Below are 19435 nucleotides of genomic sequence, written 5' to 3'. Positions count from 1 at the left end.
ACAGGCAAAACATCGCATTTGAATGTAAATACGATGTATAATTTTGAGAAAAAACAAAGAAAAACGACAAAGAAAAAGCCTACGGCACGTGGTATTCCCAGCCGGTCTCCCATGCAAGTACTAACCACGCCCGACGCAGCTTAACTTCGGTGATCGGACGAGAACCGGTGCATTCTACGTGGTATGGCCGTAGGCATCATTCAATGGTTTTTAAGTGTCTATATAACATCGTGGTGTCTTGGTTCAGTTCATTTTGTTTTATCCACTATTTTCATGTTGGCCATCTCCACATTTTGAGTCGATAAGTGCTTTCCGACAATCATCATCGTGGTGCACACTCGAGTTTTTGTTTTAGACTCAATCCGGCCACGTGCCGCAAGTTGCAAGTCGATTTCCAATCGACCACATAATTCCGACTCTTTTCGACCCAGATTCGATGCTAAAAGTCCAACAAAAATTATCGCTTTGCACTCAGAGTTCCCACACTACTCGGAATACAGTCCATTATTAGTCACTGTGTGTTTTACCCGCGGGAGGACACGTGCCACATATGCAAAACATGGAGAAATTAACGATTCGAAAATTTTACACAACGGGATAAAAACCTACACATCTATTATAGCTATGTCATGTACATTATTTGCACGTGACGCCGAGTTATAGATGAATGTGGGTTGTTGATAATTTAAGATATTAAAGATAACAAATTATTAAAGCTAGTTTATTTTCCGTGACTGCCTTGTTGGTTTAACGTGTATGAGGTTCGTTTACCTGACAGGGCTGAGTTCAACGAGTCGCTGGCTTTTTATTTTCGACAATGACAGCCAGCTAAAGTCGCTAAATTAAAAACCAGTGAATAAACAACGTTAAACATATAGCATGCAAGCGCACTGTTTCTTTCACATCACAGTGAAATTAAGACCTGCGAAACGTCAAAACCGCTAAAATGTGAGCCCAGAGAATATATTTTACCTTTACAGTGTATATTTCTGTCAGATAATCATGCATCAGCTATTATTCATTCTTGAAGTGACTCGTGAGCTCCAATGTGGTGCGCCCTCTTTCGGTCATTCATTTCATGGCTTAGATGTCATTTTGGTCGCCAAAAAAGTGCGTGAATAATAGCGTCAAAGTCTTATACAGGCAAAACATCGCATTTGAATGTAAATACGATGTATAATTTTGAGAAAAAACAAAGAAAAACGACAAAGAAAAAGCCTACGGCACGTGGTATTCCCAGCCGGTCTCCCATGCAAGTACTAACCACGCCCGACGCAGCTTAACTTCGGTGATCGGACGAGAACCGGTGCATTCTACGTGGTATGGCCGTAGGCATCATTCAATGGTTTGTAAGTGTCTATATAACATCGTGGTGTCTTGGTTCAGTTCATTTTGTTTTATCCACTATTTTTATGTTGGCCATCTCCACATTTTGAGTCGATAAGTGCTTTCCGACAAGCATCATCGTGGTGCACACTCGAGTTTTTGTTTTAGACTCAATCCGGCCACGTGCCGCAAGTTGCAAGTCGATTTCCAATCGACCACATAATTCCGACTCTTTTCGACCCAGATTCGATGCTAAAAGTCCAACAAAAATTATCGCTTTGCACTCAGAGTTCCCACACTACTCGGAATACAGTCCATTATTAGTCACTGTGTGTTTCACCCGCGGAAGGACACGTGCCACATATGCAAAACATGGAGAAATTAACGATTCGAAAATTGTACACAACGGGATAAAAACCTACACATCTATTATAGCTATGTCATGTACATTATTTGCACGTGACGCCGAGTTATAGATGAATGTGGGTTGTTGATAATTTAAGATATTAAAGATAACAAATTATTAAAGCTAGTTTATTTTCCGTGACTGCCTTGTTGGTTTAACGTGTATGAGGTTCGTTTACCTGACAGGGCTGAGTTCAACGAGTCGCTGGCTTTTTATTTTCGACGATGACAGCCAGCTAAAGTCGCTAAATTAAAAACCAGTGAATAAACAACGTTAAACATATAACATGCAAGCGCACTGTTTCTTTCACATCTCAGTGAAATTAAGACCTGCGAAACGTCAAAACCGCTAAAATGTGAGCCCAGAGAATATATTTTACCTTTACAGTGTATATTTCTGTCAGATAATCATGCATCAGCTATTATTCACTCTTGAAGTGACTCGTGAGCTCCAATGTGGTGCGCCCTCTTTCGGTCATTCATTTCATGGCTTAGATGTCATTTTGGTCGCCAAAAAAGTGCGTGAATAATAGCGTCAAAGTCTTATACAGGCAAAACATCGTATTTGAATGTAAATACGATGTATAATTTTGAGAAAAAACAAAGAAAAACGACAAAGAAAAAGCCTACGGCACGTGGTATTCCCAGCCGGTCTCCCATGCAAGTACTAACCACGCCCGACGCAGCTTAACTTCGGTGATCGGACGAGAACCGGTGCATTCTACGTGGTATGGCCGTAGGCATCATTCAATGGTTTGTAAGTGTCTATATAACATCGTGGTGTCTTGGTTCAGTTCATTTTGTTTTATCCACTATTTTTATGTTGGCCATCTCCACATTTTGAGTCGATAAGTGCTTTCCGACAAGCATCATCGTGGTGCACACTCGAGTTTTTGTTTTAGACTCAATCCGGCCACGTGCCGCAAGTTGCAAGTCGATTTCCAATCGACCACATAATTCCGACTCTTTTCGACCCAGATTCGATGCTAAAAGTCCAACAAAAATTATCGCTTTGCACTCAGAGTTCCCACACTACTCGGAATACAGTCCATTATTAGTCACTGTGTGTTTCACCCGCGGAAGGACACGTGCCACATATGCAAAACATGGAGAAATTAACGATTCGAAAATTTTACACAACGGGATAAAAACCTACACATCTATTATAGCTATGTCATGTACATTATTTGCACGTGACGCCGAGTTATAGATGAATGTGGGTTGTTGATAATTTAAGATATTAAAGATAACAAATTATTAAAGCTAGTTTATTTTCCGTGACTGCCTTGTTGGTTTAACGTGTATGAGGTTCGTTTACCTGACAGGGCTGAGTTCAACGAGTCGCTGGCTTTTTATTTTCGACGATGACAGCCAGCTAAAGTCGCTAAATTAAAAACAAGTGAATAAACAACGTTAAACATATAACATGCAAGCGCACTGTTTCTTTCACATCTCAGTGAAATTAAGACCTGCGAAACGTCAAAACCGCTAAAATGTGAGCCCAGAGAATATATTTTACCTTTACAGTGTATATTTCTGTCAGATAATCATGCATCAGCTATTATTCATTCTTGAAGTGACTCGTGAGCTCCAATGTGGTGCGCCCTCTTTCGGTCATTCATTTCATGGCTTAGATGTCATTTTGGTCGCCAAAAAAGTGCGTGAATAATAGCGTCAAAGTCTTATACAGGCAAAACATCGTATTTGAATGTAAATACGATGTATAATTTTGAGAAAAAACAAAGAAAAACGACAAAGAAAAAGCCTAGGGCACGTGGTATTCCCAGCCGGTCTCCCATGCAAGTACTAACCACGCCCGACGCAGCTTAACTTCGGTGATCGGACGAGAACCGGTGCATTCTACGTGGTATGGCCGTAGGCATCATTCAATGGTTTGTAAGTGTCTATATAACATCGTGGTGTCTTGGTTCAGTTCATTTTGTTTTATCCACTATTTTTATGTTGGCCATCTCCACATTTTGAGTCGATAAGTGCTTTCCGACAAGCATCATCGTGGTGCACACTCGAGTTTTTGTTTTAGACTCAATCCGGCCACGTGCCGCAAGTTGCAAGTCGATTTCCAATCGACCACATAATTCCGACTCTTTTCGACCCAGATTCGATGCTAAAAGTCCAACAAAAATTATCGCTTTGCACTCAGAGTTCCCACACTACTCGGAATACAGTCCATTATTAGTCACTGTGTGTTTTACCCGCGGAAGGACACGTGCCACATATGCAAAACATGGAGAAATTAACGATTCGAAAATTTTACACAACGGGATAAAAACCTACACATCTATTATAGCTATGTCATGTACATTATTTGCACGTGACGCCGAGTTATAGATGAATGTGGGTTGTTGATAATTTAAGATATTAAAGATAACAAATTATTAAAGCTAGTTTATTTTCCGTGACTGCCTTGTTGGTTTAACGTGTATGAGGTTCGTTTACCTGACAGGGCTGAGTTCAACGAGTCGCTGGCTTTTTATTTTCGACGATGACAGCCAGCTAAAGTCTTAAATTAAAAACCAGTGAATAAACAACGTTAAACATATAGCATGCAAGCGCACTGTTTCTTTCACATCACAGTGAAATTAAGACCTGCGAAACGTCAAAACCGCTAAAATGTGAGCCCAGAGAATATATTTTACCTTTACAGTGTATATTTCTGTCAGATAATCATGCATCAGCTATTATTCATTCTTGAAGTGACTCGTGAGCTCCAATGTGGTGCGCCCTCTTTCGGTCATTCATTTCATGGCTTAGATGTCATTTTGGTCGCCAAAAAAGTGCGTGAATAATAGCGTCAAAGTCTTATACAGGCAAAACATCGCATTTGAATGTAAATACGATGTATAATTTTGAGAAAAAACAAAGAAAAACGACAAAGAAAAAGCCTACGGCACGTGGTATTCCCAGCCGGTCTCCCATGCAAGTACTAACCACGCCCGACGCAGCTTAACTTCGGTGATCGGACGAGAACCGGTGCATTCTACGTGGTATGGCCGTAGGCATCATTCAAAGGTTTTTAAGTGTCTATATAACATCGTGGTGTCTTGGTTCAGTTCATTTTGTTTTATCCACTATTTTTATGTTGGCCATCTCGACATTTTGAGTCGATAAGTGCTTTCCGACAAGCATCATCGTGGTGCACACTCGAGTTTTTGTTTTAGACTCAATCCGGCCACGTGCCGCAAGTTGCAAGTCGATTTCCAATCGACCACATAATTCCGACTCTTTTTGACCCAGATTCGATGCTAAAAGTCCAACAAAAATTATCGCTTTGCACTCAGAGTTCCCACACTACTCGGAATACAGTCCATTATTAGTCACTGTGTGTTTTACCCGCGGAAGGACACGTGCCACATATGCAAAACATGGAGAAATTAACGATTCGAAAATTTTACACAACGGGATAAAAACCTACACATCTATTATAGCTATGTCATGTACATTATTTGCACGTGACGCCGAGTTATAGATGAATGTGGGTTGTTGATAATTTAAGATATTAAAGATAACAAATTATTAAAGCTAGTTTATTTTCCGTGACTGCCTTGTTGGTTTAACGTGTATGAGGTTCGTTTACCTGACAGGGCTGAGTTCAACGAGTCGCTGGCTTTTTATTTTCGACGATGACAGCCAGCTAAAGTCGCTAAATTAAAAACCAGTGAATAAACAACGTTAAACATATAGCATGCAAGCGCACTGTTTCTTTCACATCACAGTGAAATTAAGACCTGCGAAACGTCAAAACCGCTAAAATGTGAGCCCAGATAATATATTTTACCTTTACAGTGTATATTTCTGTCAGATAATCATGCATCAGCTATTATTCATTCTTGAAGTGACTCGTGAGCTCCAATGTGGTGCGCCCTCTTTCGGTCATTCATTTCATGGCTTAGATGTCATTTTGGTCGCCAAAAAAGTGCGTGAATAATAGCGTCAAAGTCTTATACAGGCAAAACATCGCATTTGAATGTAAATACGATGTATAATTTTGAGAAAAAACAAAGAAAAACGACAAAGAAAAAGCCTACGGCACGTGGTATTCCCAGCCGGTCTCCCATGCAAGTACTAACCACGCCCGACGCAGCTTAACTTCGGTGATCGGACGAGAACCGGTGCATTCTACGTGGTATGGCCGTAGGCATCATTCAATGGTTTTTAAGTGTCTATATAACATCGTGGTGTCTTGGTTCAGTTCATTTTGTTTTATCCACTATTTTCATGTTGGCCATCTCCACATTTTGAGTCGATAAGTGCTTTCCGACAATCATCATCGTGGTGCACACTCGAGTTTTTGTTTTAGACTCAATCCGGCCACGTGCCGCAAGTTGCAAGTCGATTTCCAATCGACCACATAATTCCGACTCTTTTCGACCCAGATTCGATGCTAAAAGTCCAACAAAAATTATCGCTTTGCACTCAGAGTTCCCACACTACTCGGAATACAGTCCATTATTAGTCACTGTGTGTTTTACCCGCGGGAGGACACGTGCCACATATGCAAAACATGGAGAAATTAACGATTCGAAAATTTTACACAACGGGATAAAAACCTACACATCTATTATAGCTATGTCATGTACATTATTTGCACGTGACGCCGAGTTATAGATGAATGTGGGTTGTTGATAATTTAAGATATTAAAGATAACAAATTATTAAAGCTAGTTTATTTTCCGTGACTGCCTTGTTGGTTTAACGTGTATGAGGTTCGTTTACCTGACAGGGCTGAGTTCAACGAGTCGCTGGCTTTTTATTTTCGACAATGACAGCCAGCTAAAGTCGCTAAATTAAAAACCAGTGAATAAACAACGTTAAACATATAGCATGCAAGCGCACTGTTTCTTTCACATCACAGTGAAATTAAGACCTGCGAAACGTCAAAACCGCTAAAATGTGAGCCCAGAGAATATATTTTACCTTTACAGTGTATATTTCTGTCAGATAATCATGCATCAGCTATTATTCATTCTTGAAGTGACTCGTGAGCTCCAATGTGGTGCGCCCTCTTTCGGTCATTCATTTCATGGCTTAGATGTCATTTTGGTCGCCAAAAAAGTGCGTGAATAATAGCGTCAAAGTCTTATACAGGCAAAACATCGCATTTGAATGTAAATACGATGTATAATTTTGAGAAAAAACAAAGAAAAACGACAAAGAAAAAGCCTACGGCACGTGGTATTCCCAGCCGGTCTCCCATGCAAGTACTAACCACGCCCGACGCAGCTTAACTTCGGTGATCGGACGAGAACCGGTGCATTCTACGTGGTATGGCCGTAGGCATCATTCAATGGTTTGTAAGTGTCTATATAACATCGTGGTGTCTTGGTTCAGTTCATTTTGTTTTATCCACTATTTTTATGTTGGCCATCTCCACATTTTGAGTCGATAAGTGCTTTCCGACAAGCATCATCGTGGTGCACACTCGAGTTTTTGTTTTAGACTCAATCCGGCCACGTGCCGCAAGTTGCAAGTCGATTTCCAATCGACCACATAATTCCGACTCTTTTCGACCCAGATTCGATGCTAAAAGTCCAACAAAAATTATCGCTTTGCACTCAGAGTTCCCACACTACTCGGAATACAGTCCATTATTAGTCACTGTGTGTTTTACCCGCGGAAGGACACGTGCCACATATGCAAAACATGGAGAAATTAACGATTCGAAAATTTTACACAACGGGATAAAAACCTACACATCTATTATAGCTATGTCATGTACATTATTTGCACGTGACGCCGAGTTATAGATGAATGTGGGTTGTTGATAATTTAAGATATTAAAGATAACAAATTATTAAAGCTAGTTTATTTTCCGTGACTGCCTTGTTGGTTTAACGTGTATGAGGTTCGTTTACCTGACAGGGCTGAGTTCAACGAGTCGCTGGCTTTTTATTTTCGACGATGACAGCCAGCTAAAGTCTTAAATTAAAAACCAGTGAATAAACAACGTTAAACATATAGCATGCAAGCGCACTGTTTCTTTCACATCACAGTGAAATTAAGACCTGCGAAACGTCAAAACCGCTAAAATGTGAGCCCAGATAATATATTTTACCTTTACAGTGTATATTTCTGTCAGATAATCATGCATCAGCTATTATTCATTCTTGAAGTGACTCGTGAGCTCCAATGTGGTGCGCCCTCTTTCGGTCATTCATTTCATGGCTTAGATGTCATTTTGGTCGCCAAAAAAGTGCGTGAATAATAGCGTCAAAGTCTTATACAGGCAAAACATCGCATTTGAATGTAAATACGATGTATAATTTTGAGAAAAAACAAAGAAAAACGACAAAGAAAAAGCCTACGGCACGTGGTATTCCCAGCCGGTCTCCCATGCAAGTACTAACCACGCCCGACGCAGCTTAACTTCGGTGATCGGACGAGAACCGGTGCATTCTACGTGGTATGGCCGTAGGCATCATTCAATGGTTTGTAAGTGTCTATATAACATCGTGGTGTCTTGGTTCAGTTCATTTTGTTTTATCCACTATTTTTATGTTGGCCATCTCCACATTTTGAGTCGATAAGTGCTTTCCGACAAGCATCATCGTGGTGCACACTCGAGTTTTTGTTTTAGACTCAATCCGGCCACGTGCCGCAAGTTGCAAGTCGATTTCCAATCGACCACATAATTCCGACTCTTTTTGACCCAGATTCGATGCTAAAAGTCCAACAAAAATTATCGCTTTGCACTCAGAGTTCCCACACTACTCGGAATACAGTCCATTATTAGTCACTGTGTGTTTTACCCGCGGAAGGACACGTGCCACATATGCAAAACATGGAGAAATTAACGATTCGAAAATTTTACACAACGGGATAAAAACCTACACATCTATTATAGCTATGTCATGTACATTATTTGCACGTGACGCCGAGTTATAGATGAATGTGGGTTGTTGATAATTTAAGATATTAAAGATAACAAATTATTAAAGCTAGTTTATTTTCCGTGACTGCCTTGTTGGTTTAACGTGTATGAGGTTCGTTTACCTGACAGGGCTGAGTTCAACGAGTCGCTGGCTTTTTATTTTCGACGATGACAGCCAGCTAAAGTCGCTAAATTAAAAACCAGTGAATAAACAACGTTAAACATATAGCATGCAAGCGCACTGTTTCTTTCACATCACAGTGAAATTAAGACCTGCGAAACGTCAAAACCGCTAAAATGTGAGCCCAGAGAATATATTTTACCTTTACAGTGTATATTTCTGTCAGATAATCATGCATCAGCTATTATTCATTCTTGAAGTGACTCGTGAGCTCCAATGTGGTGCGCCCTCTTTCGGTCATTCATTTCATGGCTTAGATGTCATTTTGGTCGCCAAAAAAGTGCGTGAATAATAGCGTCAAAGTCTTATACAGGCAAAACATCGCATTTGAATGTAAATACGATGTATAATTTTGAGAAAAAACAAAGAAAAACGACAAAGAAAAAGCCTACGGCACGTGGTATTCCCAGCCGGTCTCCCATGCAAGTACTAACCACGCCCGACGCAGCTTAACTTCGGTGATCGGACGAGAACCGGTGCATTCTACGTGGTATGGCCGTAGGCATCATTCAATGGTTTGTAAGTGTCTATATAACATCGTGGTGTCTTGGTTCAGTTCATTTTGTTTTATCCACTATTTTTATGTTGGCCATCTCCACATTTTGAGTCGATAAGTGCTTTCCGACAGGCATTCTACGTGGTATGGCCGTAGGCATCATTCAATGGTTTGTAAGTGTCTATATAACATCGTGGTGTCTTGGTTCAGTTCATTTTGTTTTATCCACTATTTTTATGTTGGCCATCTCGACATTTTGAGTCGATAAGTGCTTTCCGACAAGCATCATCGTGGTGCACACTCGAGTTTTTGTTTTAGACTCAATCCGGCCACGTGCCGCAAGTTGCAAGTCGATTTCCAATCGACCACATAATTCCGACTCTTTTCGACCCAGATTCGATGCTAAAAGTCCAACAAAAATTATCGCTTTGCACTCAGAGTTCCCACACTACTCGGAATACAGTCCATTATTAGTCACTGTGTGTTTTACCCGCGGAAGGACACGTGCCACATATGCAAAACATGGAGAAATTAACGATTCGAAAATTTTACACAACGGGATAAAAACCTACACATCTATTATAGCTATGTCATGTACATTATTTGCACGTGACGCCGAGTTATAGATGAATGTGGGTTGTTGATAATTTAAGATATTAAAGATAACAAATTATTAAAGCTAGTTTATTTTCCGTGACTGCCTTGTTGGTTTAACGTGTATGAGGTTCGTTTACCTGACAGGGCTGAGTTCAACGAGTCGCTGGCTTTTTATTTTCGACGATGACAGCCAGCTAAAGTCGCTAAATTAAAAACCAGTGAATAAACAACGTTAAACATATAACATGCAAGCGCACTGTTTCTTTCACATCTCAGTGAAATTAAGACCTGCGAAACGTCAAAACCGCTAAAATGTGAGCCCAGAGAATATATTTTACCTTTACAGTGTATATTTCTGTCAGATAATCATGCATCAGCTATTATTCATTCTTGAAGTGACTCGTGAGCTCCAATGTGGTGCGCCCTCTTTCGGTCATTCATTTCATGGCTTAGATGTCATTTTGGTCGCCAAAAAAGTGCGTGAATAATAGCGTCAAAGTCTTATACAGGCAAAACATCGCATTTGAATGTAAATACGATGTATAATTTTGAGAAAAAACAAAGAAAAACGACAAAGAAAAAGCCTACGGCACGTGGTATTCCCAGCCGGTCTCCCATGCAAGTACTAACCACGCCCGACGCAGCTTAACTTCGGTGATCGGACGAGAACCGGTGCATTCTACGTAGTATGGCCGTAGGCATCATTCAATGGTTTGTAAGTGTCTATATAACATCGTGGTGTCTTGGTTCAGTTCATTTTGTTTTATCCACTATTTTCATGTTGGCCATCTCCACATTTTGAGTCGATAAGTGCTTTCCGACAATCATCATCGTGGTGCACACTCGAGTTTTTGTTTTAGACTCAATCCGGCCACGTGCCGCAAGTTGCAAGTCGATTTCCAATCGACCACATAATTCCGACTCTTTTCGACCCAGATTCGATGCTAAAAGTCCAACAAAAATTATCGCTTTGCACTCAGAGTTCCCACACTACTCGGAATACAGTCCATTATTAGTCACTGTGTGTTTTACCCGCGGGAGGACACGTGCCACATATGCAAAACATGGAGAAATTAACGATTCGAAAATTTTACACAACGGGATAAAAACCTACACATCTATTATAGCTATGTCATGTACATTATTTGCACGTGACGCCGAGTTATAGATGAATGTGGGTTGTTGATAATTTAAGATATTAAAGATAACAAATTATTAAAGCTAGTTTATTTTCCGTGACTGCCTTGTTGGTTTAACGTGTATGAGGTTCGTTTACCTGACAGGGCTGAGTTCAACGAGTCGCTGGCTTTTTATTTTCGACGATGACAGCCAGCTAAAGTCGCTAAATTAAAAACCAGTGAATAAACAACGTTAAACATATAGCATGCAAGCGCACTGTTTCTTTCACATCACAGTGAAATTAAGACCTGCGAAACGTCAAAACCGCTAAAATGTGAGCCCAGATAATATATTTTACCTTTACAGTGTATATTTCTGTCAGATAATCATGCATCAGCTATTATTCATTCTTGAAGTGACTCGTGAGCTCCAATGTGGTGCGCCCTCTTTCGGTCATTCATTTCATGGCTTAGATGTCATTTTGGTCGCCAAAAAAGTGCGTGAATAATAGCGTCAAAGTCTTATACAGGCAAAACATCGCATTTGAATGTAAATACGATGTATAATTTTGAGAAAAAACAAAGAAAAACGACAAAGAAAAAGCCTACGGCACGTGGTATTCCCAGCCGGTCTCCCATGCAAGTACTAACCACGCTCGACGCAGCTTAACTTCGGTGATCGGACGAGAACCGGTGCATTCTACGTGGTATGGCCGTAGGCATCATTCAATGGTTTTTAAGTGTCTATATAACATCGTGGTGTCTTGGTTCAGTTCATTTTGTTTTATCCACTATTTTCATGTTGGCCATCTCCACATTTTGAGTCGATAAGTGCTTTCCGACAATCATCATCGTGGTGCACACTCGAGTTTTTGTTTTAGACTCAATCCGGCCACGTGCCGCAAGTTGCAAGTCGATTTCCAATCGACCACATAATTCCGACTCTTTTCGACCCAGATTCGATGCTAAAAGTCCAACAAAAATTATCGCTTTGCACTCAGAGTTCCCACACTACTCGGAATACAGTCCATTATTAGTCACTGTGTGTTTTACCCGCGGGAGGACACGTGCCACATATGCAAAACATGGAGAAATTAACGATTCGAAAATTTTACACAACGGGATAAAAACCTACACATCTATTATAGCTATGTCATGTACATTATTTGCACGTGACGCCGAGTTATAGATGAATGTGGGTTGTTGATAATTTAAGATATTAAAGATAACAAATTATTAAAGCTAGTTTATTTTCCGTGACTGCCTTGTTGGTTTAACGTGTATGAGGTTCGTTTACCTGACAGGGCTGAGTTCAACGAGTCGCTGGCTTTTTATTTTCGACGATGACAGCCAGCTAAAGTCGCTAAATTAAAAACCAGTGAATAAACAACGTTAAACATATAGCATGCAAGCGCACTGTTTCTTTCACATCACAGTGAAATTAAGACCTGCGAAACGTCAAAACCGCTAAAATGTGAGCCCAGAGAATATATTTTACCTTTACAGTGTATATTTCTGTCAGATAATCATGCATCAGCTATTATTCATTCTTGAAGTGACTCGTGAGCTCCAATGTGGTGCGCCCTCTTTCGGTCATTCATTTCATGGCTTAGATGTCATTTTGGTCGCCAAAAAAGTGCGTGAATAATAGCGTCAAAGTCTTATACAGGCAAAACATCGCATTTGAATGTAAATACGATGTATAATTTTGAGAAAAAACAAAGAAAAACGACAAAGAAAAAGCCTACGGCACGTGGTATTCCCAGCCGGTCTCCCATGCAAGTACTAACCACGCCCGACGCAGCTTAACTTCGGTGATCGGACGAGAACCGGTGCATTCTACGTGGTATGGCCGTAGGCATCATTCAATGGTTTGTAAGTGTCTATATAACATCGTGGTGTCTTGGTTCAGTTCATTTTGTTTTATCCACTATTTTTATGTTGGCCATCTCCACATTTTGAGTCGATAAGTGCTTTCCGACAAGCATCATCGTGGTGCACACTCGAGTTTTTGTTTTAGACTCAATCCGGCCACGTGCCGCAAGTTGCAAGTCGATTTCCAATCGACCACATAATTCCGACTCTTTTCGACCCAGATTCGATGCTAAAAGTCCAACAAAAATTATCGCTTTGCACTCAGAGTTCCCACACTACTCGGAATACAGTCCATTATTAGTCACTGTGTGTTTTACCCGCGGAAGGACACGTGCCACATATGCAAAACATGGAGAAATTAACGATTCGAAAATTTTACACAACGGGATAAAAACCTACACATCTATTATAGCTATGTCATGTACATTATTTGCACGTGACGCCGAGTTATAGATGAATGTGGGTTGTTGATAATTTAAGATATTAAAGATAACAAATTATTAAAGCTAGTTTATTTTCCGTGACTGCCTTGTTGGTTTAACGTGTATGAGGTTCGTTTACCTGACAGGGCTGAGTTCAACGAGTCGCTGGCTTTTTATTTTCGACGATGACAGCCAGCTAAAGTCGCTAAATTAAAAACCAGTGAATAAACAACGTTAAACATATAGCATGCAAGCGCACTGTTTCTTTCACATCTCAGTGAAATTAAGACCTGCGAAACGTCAAAACCGCTAAAATGTGAGCCCAGAGAATATATTTTACCTTTACAGTGTATATTTCTGTCAGATAATCATGCATCAGCTATTATTCATTCTTGAAGTGACTCGTGGGCTCCAATGTGGTGCGCCCTCTTTCGGTCATTCATCTCATGGCTTAGATGTCATTTTGGTCGCCAAAAAAGTGCGTGAATAATAGCGTCAAAGTCTTATACAGGCAAAACATCGGATTTGAATGTAAATACGATGTATAATTTTGAGAAAAAACAAAGAAAAAGCCTACGGCACGTGGTATTCCCAGCCGGTCTCCCATGCAAGTACTAACCACGCCCGACGCAGCTTAACTTCGGTGATCGGACGAGAACCGGTGCATTCTACGTGGTATGGCCGTAGGCATCATTCAAAGGTTTTTAAGTGTCTATATAACATCGTGGTGTCTTGGTTCAGTTCATTTTGTTTTATCCACTATTTTTATGTTGGCCATCTCCACATTTTGAGTCGATAAGTGCTTTCCGACAAGCATCATCGTGGTGCACACTCGAGTTTTTGTTTTAGACTCAATCCGGCCACGTGCCGCAAGTTGCAAGTCGATTTCCAATCGACCACATAATTCCGACTCTTTTCGACCCAGATTCGATGCTAAAAGTCCAACAAAAATTATCGCTTTGCACTCAGAGTTCCCACACTACTCGGAATACAGTCCATTATTAGTCACTGTGTGTTTTACCCGCGGAAGGACACGTGCCACATATGCAAAACATGGAGAAATTAACGATTCGAAAATTTTACACAACGGGATAAAAACCTACACATCTATTATAGCTATGTCATGTACATTATTTGCACGTGACGCCGAGTTATAGATGAATGTGGGTTGTTGATAATTTAAGATATTAAAGATAACAAATTATTAAAGCTAGTTTATTTTCCGTGACTGCCTTGTTGGTTTAACGTGTATGAGGTTCGTTTACCTGACAGGGCTGAGTTCAACGAGTCGCTGGCTTTTTATTTTCGACGATGACAGCCAGCTAAAGTCGCTAAATTAAAAACCAGTGAATAAACAACGTTAAACATATAGCATGCAAGCGCACTGTTTCTTTCACATCACAGTGAAATTAAGACCTGCGAAACGTCAAAACCGCTAAAATGTGAGCCCAGAGAATATATTTTACCTTTACAGTGTATATTTCTGTCAGATAATCATGCATCAGCTATTATTCATTCTTGAAGTGACTCGTGAGCTCCAATGTGGTGCGCCCTCTTTCGGTCATTCATTTCATGGCTTAGATGTCATTTTGGTCGCCAAAAAAGTGCGTGAATAATAGCGTCAAAGTCTTATACAGGCAAAACATCGCATTTGAATGTAAATACGATGTATAATTTTGAGAAAAAACAAAGAAAAACGACAAAGAAAAAGCCTACGGCACGTGGTATTCCCAGCCGGTCTCCCATGCAAGTACTAACCACGCCCGACGCAGCTTAACTTCGGTGATCGGACGAGAACCGGTGCATTCTACGTGGTATGGCCGTAGGCATCATTCAATGGTTTGTAAGTGTCTATATAACATCGTGGTGTCTTGGTTCAGTTCATTTTGTTTTATCCACTATTTTTATGTTGGCCATCTCCACATTTTGAGTCGATAAGTGCTTTCCGACAAGCATCATCGTGGTGCACACTCGAGTTTTTGTTTTAGACTCAATCCGGCCACGTGCTGCAAGTTGCAAGTCGATTTCCAATCGACCACATAATTCCGACTCTTTTCGACCCAGATTCGATGCTAAAAGTCCAACAAAAATTATCGCTTTGCACTCAGAGTTCCCACACTACTCGGAATACAGTCCATTATTAGTCACTGTGTGTTTTACCCGCGGAAGGACACGTGCCACATATGCAAAACATGGAGAAATTAACGATTCGAAAATTTTACACAACGGGATAAAAACCTACACATCTATTATAGCTATGTCATGTACATTATTTGCACGTGACGCCGAGTTATAGATGAATGTGGGTTGTTGATCATTTAAGATATTAAAGATAACAAATTATTAAAGCTAGTTTATTTTCCGTGACTGCCTTGTTGGTTTAACGTGTATGAGGTTCGTTTACCTGACAGGGCTGAGTTCAACGAGTCGCTGGCTTTTTATTTTCGACGATGACAGCCAGCTAAAGTCTTAAATTAAAAACCAGTGAATAAACAACGTTAAACATATAGCATGCAAGCGCACTGTTTCTTTCACATCACAGTGAAATTAAGACCTGCGAAACGTCAAAACCGCTAAAATGTGAGCCCAGATAATATATTTTACCTTTACAGTGTATATTTCTGTCAGATAATCATGCATCAGCTATTATTCATTCTTGAAGTGACTCGTGAGCTCCAATGTGGTGCGCCCTCTTTCGGTCATTCATTTCATGGCTTAGATGTCATTTTGGTCGCCAAAAAAGTGCGTGAATAATAGCGTCAAAGTCTTATACAGGCAAAACATCGCATTTGAATGTAAATACGATGTATAATTTTGAGAAAAAACAAAGAAAAACGACAAAGAAAAAGCCTACGGCACGTGGTATTCCCAGCCGGTCTCCCATGCAAGTACTAACCACGCCCGACGCAGCTTAACTTCGGTGATCGGACGAGAACCGGTGCATTCTACGTGGTATGGCCGTAGGCATCATTCAATGGTTTGTAAGTGTCTATATAACATCGTGGTGTCTTGGTTCAGTTCATTTTGTTTTATCCACTATTTTTATGTTGGCCATCTCGACATTTTGAGTCGATAAGTGCTTTCCGACAAGCATCATCGTGGTGCACACTCGAGTTTTTGTTTTAGACTCAATCCGGCCACGTGCCGCAAGTTGCAAGTCGATTTCCAATCGACCACATAATTCCGACTCTTTTCGACCCAGATTCGATGCTAAAAGTCCAACAAAAATTATCGCTTTGCACTCAGAGTTCCCACACTACTCGGAATACAGTCCATTATTAGTCACTGTGTGTTTTACCCGCGGAAGGACACGTGCCACATATGCAAAACATGGAGAAATTAACGATTCGAAAATTTTACACAACGGGATAAAAACCTACACATCTATTATAGCTATGTCATGTACATTATTTGCACGTGACGCCGAGTTATAGATGAATGTGGGTTGTTGATAATTTAAGATATTAAAGATAACAAATTATTAAAGCTAGTTTATTTTCCGTGACTGCCTTGTTGGTTTAACGTGTATGAGGTTCGTTTACCTGACAGGGCTGAGTTCAACGAGTCGCTGGCTTTTTATTTTCGACGATGACAGCCAGCTAAAGTCGCTAAATTAAAAACCAGTGAATAAACAACGTTAAACATATAGCATGCAAGCGCACTGTTTCTTTCACATCACAGTGAAATTAAGACCTGCGAAACGTCAAAACCGCTAAAATGTGAGCCCAGAGAATATATTTTACCTTTACAGTGTATATTTCTGTCAGATAATCATGCATCAGCTATTATTCATTCTTGAAGTGACTCGTGAGCTCCAATGTGGTGCGCCCTCTTTCGGTCATTCATTTCATGGCTTAGATGTCATTTTGGTCGCCAAAAAAGTGCGTGAATAATAGCGTCAAAGTCTTATACAGGCAAAACATCGCATTTGAATGTAAATACGATGTATAATTTTGAGAAAAAACAAAGAAAAACGACAAAGAAAAAGCCTACGGCACGTGGTATTCCCAGCCGGTCTCCCATGCAAGTACTAACCACGCCCGACGCAGCTTAACTTCGGTGATCGGACGAGAACCGGTGCATTCTACGTGGTATGGCCGTAGGCATCATTCAATGGTTTGTAAGTGTCTATATAACATCGTGGTGTCTTGGTTCAGTTCATTTTGTTTTATCCACTATTTTTATGTTGGCCATCTCGACATTTTGAGTCGATAAGTGCTTTCCGACAAGCATCATCGTGGTGCACACTCGAGTTTTTGTTTTAGACTCAATCCGGCCACGTGCCGCAAGTTGCAAGTCGATTTCCAATCGACCACATAATTCCGACTCTTTTCGACCCAGATTCGATGCTAAAAGTCCAACAAAAATTATCGCTTTGCACTCAGAGTTCCCACACTACTCGGAATACAGTCCATTATTAGTCACTGTGTGTTTTACCCGCGGAAGGACACGTGCCACATATGCAAAACATGGAGAAATTAACGATTCGAAAATTTTACACAACGGGATAAAAACCTACACATCTATTATAGCTATGTCATGTACATTATTTGCACGTGACGCCGAGTTATAGATGAATGTGGGTTGTTGATAATTTAAGATATTAAAGATAACAAATTATTAAAGCTAGTTTATTTTCCGTGACTGCCTTGTTGGTTTAACGTGTATGAGGTTCGTTTACCTGACAGGGCTGAGTTCAACGAGTCGCTGGCTTTTTATTTTCGACGATGACAGCCAGCTAAAGTCGCTAAATTAAAAACCAGTGAATAAACAACGTTAAACATATAACATGCAAGCGCACTGTTTCTTTCACATCTCAGTGAAATTAAGACCTGCGAAACGTCAAAACCGCTAAAATGTGAGCCCAGAGAATATATTTTACCTTTACAGTGTATATTTCTGTCAGATAATCATGCATCAGCTATTATTCATTCTTGAAGTGACTCGTGAGCTCCAATGTGGTGCGCCCTCTTTCGGTCATTCATTTCATGGCTTAGATGTCATTTTGGTCGCCAAAAAAGTGCGTGAATAATAGCGTCAAAGTCTTATACAGGCAAAACATCGCATTTGAATGTAAATACGATGTATAATTTTGAGAAAAAACAAAGAAAAACGACAAAGAAAAAGCCTACGGCACGTGGTATTCCCAGCCGGTCTCCCATGCAAGTACTAACCACGCCCGACGCAGCTTAACTTCGGTGATCGGACGAGAACCGGTGCATTCTACGTGGTATGGCCGTAGGCATCATTCAATGGTTTGTAAGTGTCTATATAACATCGTGGTGTCTTGGTTCAGTTCATTTTGTTTTATCCACTATTTTTATGTTGGCCATCTCGACATTTTGAGTCGATAAGTGCTTTCCGACAAGCATCATCGTGGTGCACACTCGAGTTTTTGTTTTAGACTCAATCCGGCCACGTGCCGCAAGTTGCAAGTCGATTTCCAATCGACCACATAATTCCGACTCTTTTCGACCCAGATTCGATGCTAAAAGTCCAACAAAAATTATCGCTTTGCACTCAGAGTTCCCACACTACTCGGAATACAGTCCATTATTAGTCACTGTGTGTTTTACCCGCGGAAGGACACGTGCCACATATGCAAAACATGGAGAAATTAACGATTCGAAAATTTTACACAACGGGATAAAAACCTACACATCTATTATAGCTATGTCATGTACATTATTTGCACGTGACGCCGAGTTATAGATGAATGTGGGTTGTTGATAATTTAAGATATTAAAGATAACAAATTATTAAAGCTAGTTTATTTTCCGTGACTGCCTTGTTGGTTTAACGTGTATGAGGTTCGTTTACCTGACAGGGCTGAGTTCAACGAGTCGCTGGCTTTTTATTTTCGACGATGACAGCCAGCTAAAGTCGCTAAATTAAAAACCAGTGAATAAACAACGTTAAACATATAACATGCAAGCGCACTGTTTCTTTCACATCTCAGTGAAATTAAGACCTGCGAAACGTCAAAACCGCTAAAATGTGAGCCCAGAGAATATATTTTACCTTTACAGTGTATATTTCTGTCAGATAATCATGCATCAGCTATTATTCATTCTTGAAGTGACTCGTGAGCTCCAATGTGGTGCACCCTCTTTCGCTCATTCATTT

At 40.4% G+C, this 19435-nt stretch overlaps 1 protein-coding gene and 17 non-coding genes across 18 annotated transcripts in view; all 18 read right to left on the bottom strand.

Annotated features, from left to right (window-relative positions):
• LOC100366998 (centromere protein I-like) overlaps positions 1-19435 on the bottom strand; it is an 80113-nt gene that overhangs the window by 30765 nt on the left and 29913 nt on the right. The window lies entirely within an intron of this gene.
• On the bottom strand, positions 77-195 carry LOC146747629 (5S ribosomal RNA). Its single transcript, XR_014929059.1, has one exon. It is a non-coding gene; the product is annotated as a 5S ribosomal RNA (ribosomal RNA).
• On the bottom strand, positions 1216-1334 carry LOC144360368 (5S ribosomal RNA). The gene has a single exon (XR_013422221.1). It is a non-coding gene; the product is annotated as a 5S ribosomal RNA (ribosomal RNA).
• On the bottom strand, positions 2355-2473 carry LOC144360369 (5S ribosomal RNA). The gene has a single exon (XR_013422222.1). It is a non-coding gene; the product is annotated as a 5S ribosomal RNA (ribosomal RNA).
• Positions 3494-3612, bottom strand: LOC146747628 (5S ribosomal RNA). The gene has a single exon (XR_014929038.1). It is a non-coding gene; the product is annotated as a 5S ribosomal RNA (ribosomal RNA).
• On the bottom strand, positions 4632-4750 carry LOC146747627 (5S ribosomal RNA). The gene has a single exon (XR_014929058.1). It is a non-coding gene; the product is annotated as a 5S ribosomal RNA (ribosomal RNA).
• Positions 5771-5889, bottom strand: LOC146747626 (5S ribosomal RNA). The gene has a single exon (XR_014929056.1). It is a non-coding gene; the product is annotated as a 5S ribosomal RNA (ribosomal RNA).
• LOC146747625 (5S ribosomal RNA) lies at positions 6910-7028 on the bottom strand. The gene has a single exon (XR_014929055.1). It is a non-coding gene; the product is annotated as a 5S ribosomal RNA (ribosomal RNA).
• LOC146747624 (5S ribosomal RNA) lies at positions 8048-8166 on the bottom strand. The gene has a single exon (XR_014929054.1). It is a non-coding gene; the product is annotated as a 5S ribosomal RNA (ribosomal RNA).
• Positions 9187-9305, bottom strand: LOC146747623 (5S ribosomal RNA). The gene has a single exon (XR_014929053.1). It is a non-coding gene; the product is annotated as a 5S ribosomal RNA (ribosomal RNA).
• Positions 10476-10594, bottom strand: LOC146747622 (5S ribosomal RNA). Its single transcript, XR_014929067.1, has one exon. It is a non-coding gene; the product is annotated as a 5S ribosomal RNA (ribosomal RNA).
• Positions 11615-11733, bottom strand: LOC146747621 (5S ribosomal RNA). The gene has a single exon (XR_014929068.1). It is a non-coding gene; the product is annotated as a 5S ribosomal RNA (ribosomal RNA).
• On the bottom strand, positions 12754-12872 carry LOC146747620 (5S ribosomal RNA). The gene has a single exon (XR_014929052.1). It is a non-coding gene; the product is annotated as a 5S ribosomal RNA (ribosomal RNA).
• Positions 13880-13998, bottom strand: LOC146747619 (5S ribosomal RNA). The gene has a single exon (XR_014929051.1). It is a non-coding gene; the product is annotated as a 5S ribosomal RNA (ribosomal RNA).
• On the bottom strand, positions 15019-15137 carry LOC146747618 (5S ribosomal RNA). Its single transcript, XR_014929050.1, has one exon. It is a non-coding gene; the product is annotated as a 5S ribosomal RNA (ribosomal RNA).
• LOC146747617 (5S ribosomal RNA) lies at positions 16157-16275 on the bottom strand. The gene has a single exon (XR_014929049.1). It is a non-coding gene; the product is annotated as a 5S ribosomal RNA (ribosomal RNA).
• On the bottom strand, positions 17296-17414 carry LOC146747616 (5S ribosomal RNA). The gene has a single exon (XR_014929048.1). It is a non-coding gene; the product is annotated as a 5S ribosomal RNA (ribosomal RNA).
• On the bottom strand, positions 18435-18553 carry LOC146747615 (5S ribosomal RNA). The gene has a single exon (XR_014929047.1). It is a non-coding gene; the product is annotated as a 5S ribosomal RNA (ribosomal RNA).

This window comes from Saccoglossus kowalevskii, chromosome 3 (genome assembly GCF_978046115.1).
Source record: "Saccoglossus kowalevskii chromosome 3, keSacKowa6.1, whole genome shotgun sequence".
NCBI lineage: Eukaryota > Metazoa > Hemichordata > Enteropneusta > Harrimaniidae > Saccoglossus > Saccoglossus kowalevskii.
This window is presented reverse-complemented; position numbering and strand designations above follow the sequence as displayed.